Source organism: Gopherus flavomarginatus, chromosome 7 (genome assembly GCF_025201925.1).
Source record: "Gopherus flavomarginatus isolate rGopFla2 chromosome 7, rGopFla2.mat.asm, whole genome shotgun sequence".
NCBI lineage: Eukaryota > Metazoa > Chordata > Testudines > Testudinidae > Gopherus > Gopherus flavomarginatus.
Genome location: NC_066623.1, coordinates 89,647,042 through 89,664,607, shown reverse-complemented (window position 1 = coordinate 89,664,607; position 17,566 = coordinate 89,647,042). Strand labels below are relative to the sequence as shown.

The window sequence follows — 17,566 nt, the reverse complement described above, 5'->3', positions numbered from 1 at the left end:
CTTCTCTCTCTCTCAGTCCAGCTAGCTATCAGTGAGTATTTAATATCTCCCTGAAAGGAGTTTGTCCTTGATTCCAGCCAGTGGTTACAGGGCCAGTGTGGATATCACATCCCAGTAAAGAAAGGCGTTTGACTCTGCATTTCTCCCTCTTTCTCATCTATGGCTTTGTGAGTCCAATAGCTATGTCTTCATTAGCATGCTGTCTATTATCTTATTCTCAAGCCCAGACACTGGCACATACTTAGCTGCATTTTAAATTTACACGATTAGCTTCAGTTTTTCTTCACTTCAGTTGATCATTTTAATTTCCTTTTTCTAATTTCCATGGGGTGCGTGAGAGAGCTTTTCAAAGATCTTATTCCCATTTCAAAATAAACCTTTGGACCTTGCCTGAGGATTGAATTCTTTAAATTTGATACAAAAACCTAAAACATAAAAATTAGCTGAAGAGACTATAAGGTCTACCATTAAACACTTGGGTGTTCTATGAAGTGTCTCCTATCTCCTGTTAAGAATCAGAGCAAATACCCTCCTATGGAACAGTGTCGCTCAACGAATTAATGAAGACTTCACCTAGGGAGTTCTTTTTTCTTGGAACACAGATTTAAAAATTAAAGTTCCCTCTATAGCTATAAAGTAAAGTCTCCAGTTCACACTCTAACAGCTACAGTTCAGATAGTAAGATACAGTTAAGATAGTAAGATACCCAGCCATTGCAATAAAAGAGTTCTGTTTTTTGTGTGTCAGATTTGGGGATTTCATGAGGCTAGAAACAGGTTTACATGCAAAATGTACTAGTAATTGCACTCTTTGGTTAAAACCATTAGTAGAGGCCAAGTTTTTAAATCCTCCCCAATTAATTTGCTATTTGTTATTTACATTTGGGAATATTATTTTTTAAACTATTAGAAAATTGCTTAGAAAAAATTTCTAACCAACAAGTGGAAAAAAGGCATTTGACATCAGCATGGTCACTAATACATGTGGGAGGAAAATGTCCAAGTACAAAAACAAAACGAAGTGGAAATGGGTTTTGCTTACCTCTTCTGGCCCATGAAGTAATAGCTAGCCAATGTAGACTTTCTGATATTCAACTATAAAATCTTTTTCCAGGGTAACAAATGAGTTATCAGTTGCAGATAGGACTTTGTAATTGATCGGATGGGTTGTGTATTGTATGTGCGTCTTTTCACCTCCCAGAAAGAATCAAGACTGAGTGCTGAAAGCACAATTTGGTGGGGGAGAGAGGGATTCCTGAGCTTTGTGCTCAGGTGGTGAACATCCTTACTGAAAGTTGTTCACCAGTATTCTATCTTCCCCAGATCAGCAGTAATGCTACGTGATGTCTGTTAGATTGAATTACAGTTCTTTTCCAGGCTACAACAACCAGGACAAGTGGCCATCAGAGAATTCTAATGTCTAATCAGTTTGTTGGCATTGTAAGCAAAAGAGGCTGTCAGGGCCTCCATGAAAAGATTCACAGGCTGTGAGATGGATGTATGCAACCTCCAAAATCACCAGAGCTTGCAGCTGCATCACGTAAATTCTCTAGTGTAACCGCTTTAAGTCAACAGATGAGAGCTCTCCCATCGGGTATGTCTACATCTACAATTTTGCAGCGCTGGTTGTTACAGCTGTATTAGTACAGCTGTATAGGGCCAGCGCTGCAGAGTGGCCACACTTTCAGCAACCAGCGCTGCAAGTGGTGTTAGATGTGGCCACACTGCAGCGCTGTTGGGCGGCTTCAAGGGGGGTTCGGGGAACGCGAGAACAAACCGGGGAAGGAGACCAGCTTCGCCGCGGTTTGCTCTCGCGTTCCCCGAACCGCCCTGCAAACCGCAGGGAAGGAGACCTGCTTGCTCGGGGGTTCGGGGAACGCGAGAGCAAACCGGGGAAGGAGACCAGCTTCGCCGCGGTTTGCTCTCGCGTTCCCCGAACCCCCCTGCAAACCGCAGGGAAGGAGACCTGCTTGCACGGGGGTTCGGGGAACGCGAGAGCAAACCGGTGAAGGAGACCAGCTTCGCCGCGGTTTGCTCTCGCGTTCCCCGAACCACCCTGCAAACCGCAGGGAAGGAGACCTGCTTGCTTGGGGGTTCGGGGAACGCGAGAGCAAACCGGGGAAGGAGACCAGCTTCGCCGCGGTTTGCTCTCGCGTTCCCCGAACCACCCTGCAAACCGCAGGGAAGGAGACCTGCTTGCTTAGGGGTTCGGGGAACGCGAGAGCAAACCGGGGAAGGAGACCAGCTTCGCCGCGGTTTGCTCTTGCGTTCCCCGAACCACCCTGCAAACCGCAGGGAAGGAGACCTGCTTGCTTGGGGGTTCGGGGAACGCGAGAGCAAACCGGGGAAGGAGACCAGCTTCGCCGCGGTTTGCTCTCGCGTTCCCCGAACCACCCTGCAAACCGCAGGGAAGGAGACCTGCTTGCTCGGGGGTTCAGGGAACGCGAGAGCAAACCGGGGAAGGAGACCTGCTTGATTACCAGAGGCTTCCTCAGGTATGCTGGGATACCTGCTTATTCCACGGAGGTCAAGAAAAGCGCTGGTAAGTGTCTACACTTGATTACCAGCGCTGGATCCTCTACACCCGAGACAAAACGGGAGTACGGCCAGCGCTGCAAACAGGGAGTTGCAGCGCTGGCGATGCCCTGCAGATGTGTACACCTCCTAAGTTGCAGCGCTGTAACCCCCTCACCAGCGCTGCAACTTTGTGATGTAGACAAGCCCATCGACTTAATGATTTTACCTCCCAACGAGCGGCAGTAGCTATGTCAGTGGGAGAACCTCTCTCACCAACCTAGCACTGTCCACACCAGCGCTTAGGTCCATGTAACTTAAGTTGCTCAGGGGGGTAGTTTATTCATACCCCTGAGTGATGTAAGTGGTAGTGTAGACAATTAGGAAGTGCTTCTTTCTTTAGATTCTTTTTTTTTAACTTCATTTCCTGTAGGCAGATTAAGATGGGTGGATCCCATTAATTAACATTGAGGAATGTTTAGAATGTCTGCTGACCTAGCTAGTCTCTTATTAAAGGAAATAGAAACACGTACTAGAAAGTTTTCTATTTAATTGATTGTTCCTTTTGAATCAGTTGCAGGGTTCACAAATTTTGTTGTACACTTACTGCTGTGCAATGGATTTTCAGTTTAACAATGGGAGAGCCGAGGCCGGGGTGGTGGAAAAAGTGCTGACTCTCTTTTACAACTGCTCTAACCTTTCTAAAAAATCGATATATAAAGGAAGGCAAGGCAATAGTTAATCAACTTAACACAACAAGAAGTCCAGTCCTAGACCCAGTTTTTCCAATGGTTTATAAGCCTGAAGAAGCTCAGCATCATGTGTAAAGGGAGTCAAGGTGCCCAGTTTTATTAATGAAAGTTTGTGCCTGCTTGCAGAGGTCAGGGAGCACTGTACATATCTCTGACCTCTCTCACCAGCTGGGACATCCATAGGGCTGCAGTAACACCTGTATAATTATGAGAGTGGGAGACAAAACCAGTTCCTGTACTTATATACATAGAGAGCGTGCAGGTGTGTCTTTTCCCTCCCACTCCATTCATTGCCACACCTATGAGTGCCCTTGGGAAAGGAAGGCTGTGACATAAGCATTACACGTAGACCAAGTTGAAACAAATTCTTTTGTCAAAATCAAAACACTTCATGTAGCTGTATCCATTTTGACAGAGACTTGTACTCTATAGCCTCTTGGTTAGGGCACTGATCTAGGATTGGGAACACCCAGGTTTCAGTCTCTACACTGCCTCTTTTAAACCAAGTTTTTCAGTGATGATCACTCTGAATCAGGAAGAGCAAGAACTTAGATCTGGATCTCCCATGACCCTAACCGCCAGGCTACACACACCCCTTCTGTTTCAATTCCATAAGGGACATTTTAATGTAATCCCTTTTGTGCAAAAATGTTTGAAAGATTTTGTTTTCATTCCAAAAATATTTAGAACCCCCCAAAAGTTGCTGTGAAACAGAACGGAATTGACATACTGTAGTCAGCTCTAATTACATGGCCACCTCAAGGCAGATGCTCGCCCCCTCGGAATCCATGTTAGCATCTGAAGGTGTAAATGGCCCGCAGACACACACTTCCTGGGAACTCTGTGCAGAAGACTCAGCTGGAGACAGGTTTTGGCCTGCTCTGTGCAGCGAAGGCTGTTTCTACATCTACCTCCTGTGATTCTGGTCAATTCAAGGCCTAATGCAGCCACCAGGGATGCCTGGTGTTAACTTGAATAGATTTCCTCTTTTAAAAAAGAGGGATAGTAAGAATTAATTGGAGGTATTTTACAGTAAGACACGTTAAACACTCTTCTACCTCCTTTTATCTACAGTATTATGGAATTAGTGTAACATTTGCCTTTTGTCATAGAGACAGAAGCTTAGGCTAAAAGATTTTCAGTTTGCCTCAACTTTTCACATTTTGAAGGATTCTTAGTGTTCATTGTCTAAGTGCCAATTGCAGCTTTAGGTGCTGTTGGAAGCACATTATAAGGTTGCACAGGGTATTTAGCTTCTGAGCTCTCCTGACCACATCCCATTAAGTTCATTGAACCAGAGTATTGAATTTACAGCCCCTAAAAATTCCTCCTTTGAAATTTTCAGTTACATTTCTTTGTTCTTTTCAACCGTTAGTTGTTTTTTTAATTACTCTTATGTCAGAGCACAGGATCAGTGAACTAAAAGCTTTATCAATTACTCTTTCCTATTTGCAATTTGATTCTGAGATAGTCATCCTCAAATCTGTGCTGAACTTTCTTCTTAAAGTCAATTGAAGTTTTCTGGAATTACAGAAAAAGGCTACTGCCCTTTTACCTACATTTGAAATATTCCCTCTGCCCTTATGTTCAATACATTGTGTTCATTCTCCTCAGATGCAAAGCATCCAGTCTCTCTTCCTGCTTCTATCTTAAGAAGATGGGCTTTAAGACTTGAAGGCACAGGACTGGATTTTCCATTGCCTTCAACCTTTTACCGTCCTTCACCCCAGTGTAAAGTGGGTATAAAATGTTACCATATCACAATGGTAGTACTTTTACACCAGTGCAAAATGAGTGCCATGAGCACACATGGGTGCAGTACAATGTAAAATAAGGCCCAAATTTTATAGGATAAAAGTGCCAAAATTTCCAGGAGCATGAGGACAAGAAATCATTATATTCTCTTCCTTTGCACGGAGATGCTCTTTCTGGTCACCTAAATAATTTTTAAAAAGATACAGTGATTTCCTAAGAAGAATAATTACAACTTAATCTTTATCAGTCTGGCAAGATGCTGTTTGTAAACCACAGATGTGCAAACATTGTCACTGGAAGCTTTCAGTACAGTGATGCTATGGACTAGTTTTATCCTCCAGTGTTTGGAATTATGTGCCACATTGTAACTTTACTTTATCATATTATATGTTGTCTATAACTGTAAAATTATATACAGAAATATGCTGTATGCCTTCTTGAATTGTCAAAAAAAAATACTGTAAATTTTTTAACTTAATGCTGACGTGAATCCTTTACTCATCCTGTTCAAGATAAAGCTATATTAAAATGAGTACTTCCCCTTCTTTCTGGATATTTGGAATATATATATATATATATATATATATATATATATATATATATATATATATATATATATATATATATATATATATAACTATATGTAATCTGGCTATTCCCTGAACACATGCTCAAGTTGTTTTCTAACCCTACATGCTTTGAGCAGTTAGCCTTTTTAATTAAATTCTAAGGCGAGTTCTGTTGAACCCCCATCTTCCCTCCCAACCCCTGTACTGTTTAATACTAAATGGTCCTTTTTTTAAATAAGTGACCATTGCCAACCTGAGCCAGATGGCAGCATTTACCACATTATTAGACTGCAACTTGCATTGCTGATGCATCTGAGCAGCAGTTCAACCCCTCTTTCACTGTACTATACTAATGAATCACCCTTCTGGTGCCTAATGCAGATTATTGGTTAGTAAATAAATGATGTTGTCATCAGGGTTCATTTGTGAATACAGTTGAATTCTAAGCTGCAAACATGCTTCTTCTGGGCTTAAAGCACAGTTTTCACTTTCAGAAAACACAGTATAGACCCAGCCACGTAGGAATATTACTTAGCACTGAGGATCTCAAAGCACTTTAGAGAGGGTGGTGTCTATCCCCATTTTATCCCTTTAGGAACCAATGCCTGGGAAAGACTTAAGTCTCTTGCTCAAGGCAACCCAGTGATTCAGTGGCAGAACTGAGAAGAAAACCAAGTTTTCTGTCATGTGTCCTGTCCATTGCCTACATTGCCCCCTTGTTAATACTTGGGATGTGAACTGTAAAACCAGATTTTTTTTTTAAGTTACCAAAGCGGGTTAAATTACCTTTATATATCATCCAAGGAGAAGAAAATCAGATGTTAGATCGCCACTTAGTGGAATGTTTTCTTGGCGAAGTTAGGCTGGATGGGAATTCTTGAGACCCCAGCTACTGCTAGCTCATCAGCAGGGATCCATATAAAGTGAAATTAGGCCTTTTTTCCTAACCAGGGAATGACTGACATGGGAATCAAATATGCATGTGCTATGGGTTAGGTTAGCCACTGGGTCAGCCAACCAAACTTTTCCAAACTACAGTCCATCTGCTCATGGCTGAATTTTTTTTTAAATTTCCAACGTGCCTTTTTCTACTCAGGAACTGTTTTTGATCAGATTGTAAACGTGTAAAACAGTTCCTGGCTCTCAAACACACACAAACTGCTTAAAGAATAATAAATAATAGACACACCGGATCACAAATAAGATACACATTGCAAAAAGTGAATAAAAATGAGTAAGAAATACTTGCCTGCTTCATTTAGCAGAAGGATGGTCTGGGTGTTCCCATCAAAGTCAAGGAAGCCAGGGATGAGGATGGGGAAAGACAGGAGGAACAGGGACAGACAGACACACACACTGAGATGGAGGGCAATGTTATGCTCTTGTTTACACTCAGGGAACAGCTATGTTGATTCCAGGACCAGATCCCCAGCTGGTGTAAACTGGAGTAGCTCCATTGGCTGCAATATGTTGGCTTACATTTGTTGAGGATCTAGCACTCTTATCTATTGACTTAAATGGAATGTCTTCAGATTTTGGCTAACGTAACAGAGCAGGATTTGGCCAGAATTACACAAGATGATGAGACAGTTTCTGATAACAGCTTGTGAGCTAAGTCACTTTTGATTCATCTGCAGTTACCTGGGCCACCAATTTGAAATTTAAGAGAGCTGCGATGTGTATTTCAGAAATGACAGAGGTATAACACCAGCCAGAGGTGGGAGACAAAAAGGTGAAGTTTTGCCCTAATATGTTGCGTGCCTGTTCCAGTCAGAGGAGAAAATGCCAACTCAAGAAGAAGACATGAAAGAAAGCAATGGCTTGCAAATCAAAACAAACCTTTGCTTTTTCCACTGGATCTCTGCTTATGGAAGGAGCAGATGCTAGGGCAGGGGTCAGCAACCTTTCAGAAGTGATGTGCCGAGTCTTCATTCATTCACTCTAATTTAAGGTTTCGCGTGCCAGTAATACATTTTAACGTTTTTAGAAGGTCTCTTTCTATAAGTCTATAATATATAACTAAACTATTGTTGTATGTAAAGTAAATAAGATTTTAAAAATGTTTAAGAAGCTTCTTTTAAAATTAAATTAAAATGCAGAGCCTCCTGGACCAGTGGCCAGGACCCGGGTAGTCTGAGTACCACTGAAAATCAGCTTGTGTGCCGCCTTTGGCACACATGCCATAGGTTGCCTACCCCTGTGCTAGGGGAAGAGTTTGGACCTCCTCCTTCAAGCTCCAAAAGCAGCAGACTACCCTCCAGCTGAAGAAAGAAATGCACTTTTAAAATGGTGGTGGCAGCTTTCCAGTGGCTAACCTGTATTGTCACAATCAATACAAGCAGGTGGCAATGATGGTTCTCTTCAAACTAATTACCGAAGATTGCAAATTGATTTTTTAATTAACCCCTTCCCTGAGTTAGGTGAGCTAGCAGCAGCTCTCCACCTGCTCTGTCATGCTGCTCAGCTCCTGAAACCATTCAGCCACCTTTTCTTTCCTTCCTTTCTTGTCTGCATGGTCCTTCTGTCTCTCCTCAAGCTTCATGAACCAAGGAAGAAGAATCCCTCATGTCCTTCCCTCTGTCAGATACATATAGATCAAACTATTAACTGTGGCTAGGGATGTAATTGAACTTACCATGTTTATTTTAAATCCTGTTAATGTTTGTTTGCTGTTGCATTTTTAAATCAATTAATGGCTTTTTGTTTGTTTGTTTTTGTTTTTAGCTTCAGGTGGCAGAACTCAACTCTTGGGACATCTCCTCATCTGGTGCTGAGCGCTATGGAGTCTAAGCCTGGGTAAGTGATCCATAAAAGCTTCTAAGCAATATTATGGGGGCCTTCATTTAAATGTCTTCCTCGTCCCTGTTCCCTTTTATCCCTTTCTCAAAGCCTTTCTGGCCAAGGAGAGATGGTCATGGCTCCCTCTCAACTTCAATGCTATTTCTGGATTAGCTAGAGCTCGAGTAGGTCTTCTTTCTCTAACTCCCACCCCTATTCTTCAGTGCGGTCTTCCTTTCACCTCCTGAGGCTGCAGGCAAGCTTAGGACCCCAAGTTCCTACCCCCAGAGAGCAGCATGACATGCTGCCACTTGAGCACTTCAAGGAGACAATATAAATCATTGTACCCTTCACAAAACAGCTGCAAGCGAAAAGAAAGTCACGGTGCCTTGCCAACTGAAGGATTTGTGCCAGCCCCAGGTGGTGTGAAGCATAAGGCAATGGAGTGGGGTGACTGCTGACATTGCTTTAAGTGCACTAAGGATAGCAATTAAAAATGATGCTGTCTTTTGAGAGCAAGGCAAGTGTAATTTGGCACATAGAGTCAAGGGGCTGACAGGAGTGCCAGGTGAGTTTGAAAAGCCTTTCAGGGGTTGCTAATAAACCTTTTCCATGCTCCCATCCTACTTGGATGATGATTGTACTGAGTTGACCAGCATTCTTTATTTGCTAGAGCTTGCCCAACAGGTTAGCTTCCTTCTTATGTCTGTTATTCTGCATGCACCTATTTCTGGGTCAGGGGACTACCTCAATTGTCATGAAGGTTTGAGTTTTTTTATTTGTTTGAAAGTCTCCCTTTACCATCTCTCCTAAATTTCCACTAGTAGTCCTCTTCAATTACCTTATTTTTAATACTGTGGCTATATTTTTAGCAAGAAAAATAGTAGCATATGAGCTTAAATCCATCTGTGTTTGCAAGCATTTTACTGTGCATTTTTCAATCTAATTCTTCCATTGTTGTAATGCTCTTATTACACTGTTGCTTGTCAACAATTTCAGTCAACTTGTGGTCTTTCATCTTTGACTTCTGGGTATTTCTAGATTTTGTGCAACACATTTATCTTGTGTGTGTTTACTTCATTTGGGAAATCTGCATCCTTTAACAAAAATATTACCCTAAATATTTATCTCCATGAGAGCAAGGCAAATAAATGTTACAGCTGAATGGAGAGTGCTGGGAGTTTATACAGTGCATTGGAAAATGCTATTTAAGGAAGGGACCAAACAACTTGGGTGGTTTAGTCCACGGGTAGGTCGCTGGTTCAAATTTATATGAGTGCAGCGGTAACTCATCTGATGGAATGTAGCTGTGAAATGAAATAAGCTTGTGGGCAATCTCCAGGTCATAGCAGCTAGGTGCCAACCTAAAATATACAAATAGAAAAAATGTCACCACAATGAACTCCCTCAGCCACTAGAGGTTTAAGAAATGACTGTATGTGGAGACTGATCTTTTTTTATCTACAGGCACAAAAAGATGGAGGAAAAATACTCTAGAAAATTAGGTTCTATGTTTAGAAAGAGAGAGTCCTTTTAACAACTTGAATTAATACTATAACCATTAATGCAATATGTACTATTATGATTAATAGTTATTTTGGCAACCAAAAATCTTGGGGTGCCTCCCCAGATAGATAAAAGAAAGATATGGAAAGCTAATAAGGTGGAGGTTGGGCTCAGAATGACTGATAATACAGGCTTCAGCTGAATTTGTAATGAAGTGGTTCACGTACTCCTTTCTAAATAAAGAATATGCAGACATATGACGTTATGGTGAATGGGAATGCTAGTGATTCTCCAACTTTTTCATTCTGCCAAATAGAAAAAAAGATCTTCCTAAGGCCTGCTTCTCCTCTCAACTTCTGAGTCACTCTTAAAGTTCTTTGTCTGTTCTAGTGGTCCATGGAGAGTCCCTATCATATGCAATTATGCTTTGGTAGTAAAACAAGGAACAATAATATAATCGGTTAGCATTGTCACTGAGATAAAGCATATGATAACTTATTATTTTAGTTGATCAGCAGGGTGGCCTAGTACAACAAGCTCCCCACTGGTGGCTTTCATTCAGCTCATCTCCTGGTTCCTGAAAGACGCAACAAAGAAAAAACAACAAAGCATGGAAACTACTGCTATTAACCCTGTTCTTAGAGTGAATATTGCAACAGTAAACTCTGCTGAGAAAAAGCATAGGAATTGGATACACCACATGTTATACCAGTGCCTTACCTCGTTCCATACAGGAGGCTTCATATGGTGATTTTTTTTTAGAAATAGGTATATCTACCCAGTTTAATAAAATACATGTCTGCCACCAGATTGAAAGGAGTCTTGGAATGCCTCCAGTTAATGCAAATCATCCCTGCTTTGGACACTGCTAAGACATTATTATTGTTACATGTTATTTTTATTATGCTAGCACCCAGAAGCCCCATCCAGGATTAGGAGCCCATGGTGCTAGGGGCTGTACGTACACATAGTATCAAGTATCAGAGGGGTAGCCGTGTTAGTCTGGATCTGTAAAAGCAGCAAAGAATCCTGTGGCACCTTATAGACTAACAGACATTTTGGAGCATGAGCTTTCGTGGGTGAATACATGCATCTGAGGAAGTGGGTATTCACCCACGAAAGCTCATGCTCCAAAATGTCTGTTAGTCTGTAAGGTGCCACAGGATTCTTTGATACACATAGTAAGCTCTTCAGAGTATGGACTCTTCCTAGCTACATATTCTGGCCAAGGGTTACCATACATCCAGGTTTTCCTGGACATTGCCTCTTTTTTGAGCCTCTGTCCAGGAGGATTTTTCAAATAATAGACTGTCCAGGATTTTTTCGGACCAGATGTCTGCAGCTCAGAAAGAGCCCTGATTGGTCTGCTTCCCGACTGGTCCCTCCTCTGCATTGGCAGCTGATTGGTCCATTTCCCTGCAGCCACAGCTGCCAGATTCCACCCACCCAGGCCAGGCTCCCAGCACTGAGGAGTGGGTTCCTCAGGGAGGTGGTGACTGATGGCTGTCTTTGTATCCTGGGCTTGCGGTAGCTGCCCTACCACCATGACAGGGAGCAACCCTGATTCCAACCCCCAGTGAGTACCCCTGCCAGAGGTCCCATTCCCCCCGCCCTAGCTCCCACTCCCCCTACTCCCTGCAGGGTCCTCTTTTTGGGAACCAGAAATATGGCAACTCTATTCTGGCCAGACTTAGTCCCCTAGAATTTAACTGAAGAGCACCTTGTTTTTTTGTTCTTGCAGTGAACAACGGTGTGCCAAATGGCAGCTATATCCCAATCATTTTCATGGGAGAAAGGGAAAATGTCCCAGAATCTCCTTAGGTCTTCTCCCCCCCGAACATCCTCTGACAAATGAGACCGTTTATAACAATGTGCTGTTGGAATAATCAGAATTTATTTTTTCAGGAACAAATTGTAGACACTTCCAGCATAAACCACTTCATGTGCTTGTTTATGGAGTGGTGTTGCCTCCTTCCTAGGTGAAAGTGATTGGGGAAGCAGATATAGAGATTCCCCAGTGCCTTACCCCTGTGTGAGAGAGAACACACACCCTGGTACCTGGGGTTTTTCATAGGCCAAGGCGGGTAATTTTTGAGGGAGCCCCTTGCTGGATAATGGGGAGGCTATGTCCTGTTGTCAATGCACTCTTTTCCGCAGGTGCTATGAAAGGAATGATATCACTTTCACAGGTAAGAATGTATTCGGCCTATTTCTGACCCCCCCAAAAGGCAGAGTGCTGCACAAAGCAGGCCAAGGCCCCTTTCTGAGCCACACACACACTCTAGGAATGCCCAAACGGAGACACTCAGACTAGGGCCCTGAATATTCATCAGCAATTCCCAGGCAGCTTGGATCTCACAGGCGTGAGATCACTCCGAGAACTCGATCCACACGCTGCAGTGATGTCTCTTCGAAATGTCCACATTACCGCTCCTCGCCCTTCCCGGAGGAAACAGCATCCGCTGGGTTGCCTCTCTGAAGGCTGCGTAGATCAGCCTCCACGAGCTGCCGTTCTGTAGGGGCATCTCCTTGCCCTTCTGCAACCTCCGAGCAGCAGCCCAGGCGCTGCTCGGGAGCCTGTGACAGATGTAAATTGTACAGATGCAGATGAAGGAGAGGAAGCTCTAACAGCCGTTGAATGCAGCCTGTGAAGACTAATGCTGCGCTGATAGCCAGATACCTTGTCATTTGCACTCGAAAGGGGCATTAAAGAGGTGTCAGAACAATCAGGAAGCTGCAAGATTTAAAACTGCAGCGCAGAACATTTTTTGCCCTGTGAAAAACGTTGCGGGCGAGAGGTCTGTGTTTTATCGAAGCCTGTTCTAATGTGCCTTGTTTTATGCTGCTGAATGGTTCATTTGCCTTCACAGCCTCAGGGGGTAAAGACGGAGGGAAGCAAATTAAGCCAAAACTGTAATGACTAGTTAAAAACTATACAAGGTGTGTCAGAGTTCTGTTTTACTTTATTCTATTTTTGCTTTTAAATAACATCACTGGTATGCAGTAAGTTTTAAAAAAAAAAGCCAGTTGTCGAGGAATTTGAATTGGTGACTCAGGAACGAGCCGCTCCTGCTCCAGTCAAGCGCTGACGCACAGCATTGGGGTTATCAATACGCTCCGTGCTTGCCTTTAGGTCTAGGGCAAAAGGTACTTAGGCCAGATCCTGGGCTGGTGTAAATCAGAGTAAATCTTATTGGAGTGACACACATTTACGGCAGGATCTGGTCCATTAGTCTCCTGGTTTGATGTGTTGGCATAGTAGTTCGGAGGGGAACATGGGGCCGCCGCGGGGTGGGGTGGGGGGCCTAAAATGCGTATCTGTAAATCAGCAGTGAGTTACTGATTAGCAAAGAATACCCGCCTCGCATTTAGCATCCTGTTAAAAGCACAATAAGCTGTGATTGTGAGCATGATTATCTGTGAGTGTTGCTACTTAACAGCTGCAAATACGAAAGCGATGTGTCTCTAGGAGAAACAAGGAAATAGAATTGATGACTGTTGTACCACAATACAACTCTAAAAAGCAAGTGTCCTAATCCTGCTGAATAAGAGTGAATACCCCTGAAAAGGAAAATATAACAATATAGCCCTGAAAAGGAAAATATAAACAGTTTGTGCATATCTGTACCACGGGAAAAGATTTAAGAATTAGAGCTTTTGGAGACTTTTGGGGAAGGATGATCTTGTGAGTGAAGGGCAGGAATGAGATTTACATGATCTGGTTTTTCATTCTTGCTCTGTTTATTTTTTTATTTTATTTTAATATTTTATTATTATTATTATTATTATTTGTATTTCAGTAGTATCTAGAGGCCATAATGGAGGTTAGGTTCTCATTGAGCTGGTACTAAATAAGCACCTAGGAAGAGATAGAGAGTCCTGTGGCACCTTATAGACTAACAGACGTATCGGAGCATAAGCTTTCTTGGGTGAATACCCACCTCATCAGACGTTGCGTGGGTATTCACCCACGAAAGCTCAAGCTCCAATACTTCTGTTAATCTATAAGGGGTCACAGGACTCTTTGTTGCTTTATACAGATCCAGACTAACACAGCTACCCCTCTGATACTAGGCCAAGCTAGTATGTGGGATAGCTCAGTGTTTTGAGCATTAGCCAGCTAAACTCAGGATTGTGAGTTTAATCCTTGAGGAGGCCATTTTGGGATCCAGGGCAAAAATCTGTCTGGGGATTGGTCCTGATTTGAGTAGGGGGTTGGAGTAGATGACCTCCTGAGGTCCCTTCCAACCCTGACATTCTGTGACCCAAAGATTTTGCCATCTAAATAGACACAGATCATCAGGGGGAAACAGAGGCTCCAAGAGGTGGCGTGACTTTTTTAAGGTCACTCTGTAAGTTAGTGATAGGACCAGGTCTCTTGAGTCCCTGTCTAGTGCTGTATTTCCTGGACCATGCTGCCTGTCACATGGCCTCTGTGCCTCAGTTTCTGCACCTGCAAAAAGAGTGTAATAATACTTACCTTACAGGGCTGTTTTGTGCCTTAATTAATGTCAATAAAATGCTTTGAGATCCTGATGATGGTATACTAGAAGTTCAAAGTGAAAGTGGTTTTATTATATACTAGATTTGAACTGTGAGCAGCTGTCTTTGATATCAGTATCTCTTATATTTCCCAGGGAAGCAAAGAAATAACACAACAAAGCATTTGTTTTGCTAGTTCTGGCTCTTTGTGTATGTCATCGTGCAAGGCAAAAATACCATAAATGCTGTAATGTCACATGCAATCGTGTCAAGCAGTAAACCCATATGAACTTGCAAACTCATGCACAAGCTCTGTTTTGAAGAGGAAAAAAACCTTGCATTGAAGGAAACTGTATCAATCCCTAGTTCAAATTAAATTTGGAGTATCCTGTGAAGCTCCAATACGCTACTCTAATAAGAATCAGCATTTAAGGTGCAGGCAAATAATGTTTCATTTAAAAGAAATTGAATGAGGATTACTGACAGAGAACATTTTCAATGTCATGTTGTCATTAAATTATGGCATTATTGTCTTAATAGTGTATGTCTCAATAATCTTCTTCTTCTCTCTCTCTCTCCCCCCCTCTGCCTCTCTTACTTTAATGCACAAAAAGCCCCGTGTGTGGTTGGTCTTGTGTCTTCATCTCATTAAAACCTTGCCATGCAAATGTATCATAAGTGTTGCCTGAAGACTTCTGTCTCATGCAAAATTTAGCTTAAATTCTACTGGCATCAAATACTTTGTTATGCACAAACCTTCTGTTTGGTTTGCTGACATTCCTTCTTAGCCGGCTTTCATGGTGATTCATTATCTTGTGATATAGATTTCCAAGTATCATCTTTGTATTGATTTTTATATCTTTAATAACCACTCCACAGAAGATGGCTCCACTTGGTGTCATTGATCGCATCAAAAATTCAAAGCTTACAGAAATAGTAGAGGGCTAATTGGTAGCAGAACATTTCAGACTTAATCTTAATGCAGCCTTAATCTTCTGCACTAAACCTACCTGAAGATTTCCTCATTGAGGCTAAAGCACAAACTTTAATGTGGAACTGGAAATTACATGGTGAGAACGCACAAGACCACAATGATAGAAAAATCAGATAACAACGTTTAAACATTAAAATCAACCTTTTACATTTTTTTGGTTTTTTGTACCAGCCTTAACCCCCTAAATTGTCGAAATTCTTCATCCCCTCTCCCCCCACCCCATTATTGCAAGCTGTTAGATGAAAAGCATACATCCAATTGTACAGGCGGAGGGTTAAATGTGTTTAGAGAGCGTGCTGATGAATGTCCTCGTGACTTTAATACACATAAAATGAAAATATTATTTCTACTTAATTTGTTCGGAAACATGTGGTTTAGAAGGCCATGCTTTCAAAAAGTGGCCACAGGTTTTGAGTTGCCTCCATATTTTGTTGCCATACTTTAGACACGTAAGGCCTAATTTTCTGAGGGTCTGACCTAAGATCTGTACTACTGACAACCAGGCCTTCGGTGTATTTGAATGTGAATCTTCTGAAAATGTGGGCCAAACTGTTGATTTCTGAATTCTTTGCTTCTGCCTAACATGTGCACTGCTAAGGCTTCTTAGAGTCTTTCAGTAACATGCATTGTTAATAACTGAGCTGGATGAAATGTATGTCTGGTTTTTGTTGCTGATTTTTCATAGATATCCACATGATGTTTGCCACCAGACCATTGTGTAGGATTTTGCCCTAATGAACTTTTTTGAGGTTTGTTGGGAAACTTTAAGGGGACTGAAAATAAATTGTGTTGTGATACTAGAGTGATGAGTGTTTTGGAAAGTCCAATGGTAGACAAATAGCATGTAGCAAGAGAACCACGTGAAATCCTGGAAAGCCACTTTCACAAGAAAATTTGCCCTTGTAATTTTTTTAAAAGCTGCCAGAGGAGAACGATGTCCTTCCAAAAGGCACATGGTCTAGAACATTAAGCATAGCAAGATTGTTTGACCAGTACTATGGCTACAGATGATCACCTCCTACAGATCTCCCCTTGTAGAGAAGGCTAAAGGTTAGCTGCCTCACAACCCCAGTCCTCTCTCCACCAAATTCTTGCAGAGCCCCGTCTCTGGGGTTGGGAATCTGCAGTTGGGTTTGGGAAATGTGCATTATTCTCTAGCATTAAAAAGTTTTTGCTGGAATAGCTGTGTTGGCTAGGAGTATGGAAAAAATCACACCCTTTAGCTGACATAGCTATGTCAGCAAAAAAACCCAACAACATGCTAGCAAAGGCTCTGCAGTGTAGACATAGTGTCTATCTCTGCCCAAGCCCCATAGAAAACCCAGTGCAGAGTTCTATTCTCCTTTTATTATGTTTACATTGTCTTTTTCAGGATGATAAGAAGTTGTCCACATTACCTAACTCTTCAGGCAGAGGAACCTTCAAGTAATCTTGTATTTAGGATCTTCTGCAGTGCTCATCATATTAATAGATTCATTCCTGCAATACTACTGGGAGAAAGGCAAATATTATCCACCCCTATTTATTTTCACGTGGACCCTAAGACACAGAGGAGTAAAGGGCCAGATTGTTAACTCCTGGTTCACACTGTGAGCAGTTACTCACAGGAATTATCTCTGGCTCTGCAGACTGTCCCTGAGAATAATTGCTCACCATCTCAGTACTGATCAGACAATCTGAAGAAGTGAGATTTTTTTACCCACAAAAGCTTATGCCCAAATAAATCTGTTAGTCTTTAAGGTGCCACCGGACTCCTTTTTGCCCAAGGGAAAATAGAAAGTCTGTGGGTGATCCAGGAATGGAGTCAAAATCTCCTGAATCCCAGCCTCGTGCCTACCCAGAGCCCATCCTTTTTCTCAGTTTAGAACTAGATTCCTTATAAAGAACTCACTGAGGCATGTAATAATTTTTGCCATAGAGATAAGGCATGAGTCAGGTGTTCAGTATATGCCCAGTTCATAAACAAACCTGGAAGGTGCATACAGATGGGCGGCAGCATCTGAACAGGATTTAGATGCATGTATACTTGCACCTGGAAATTAATATAAGCATAGGAAATCCCCTCCTGCTTGCCCCAATTTGCATCCTAATAAAGGACACTGAAAAGAAGTGCCAGCGCAAACACTATCCAGATAGCTCTTGAATCGCCCACTTTCCTTCAGCAGAAAATCTTCTATTATTTTCTTTTTGTAATTTTGTTGTTTTTTAAGTGAGGGG

The 17,566-nt window shown here is 42.2% G+C and overlaps 1 protein-coding gene across 19 annotated transcripts in view; it reads left to right on the top strand.

Moving 5' to 3' along the window:
• The window catches only part of ADGRL2 (adhesion G protein-coupled receptor L2), a 476,253-nt gene that overhangs the window by 92,365 nt on the left and 366,322 nt on the right, over positions 1 to 17,566 (top strand). For all 19 annotated transcript variants that reach the window (XM_050963483.1, XM_050963479.1, XM_050963478.1 and 16 more), the window contains one exon: positions 8,314 to 8,385. The gene's annotated coding sequence lies outside the window, so the exon portion shown is untranslated. The remainder of the gene's footprint in view (positions 1 to 8,313; positions 8,386 to 17,566) is intronic.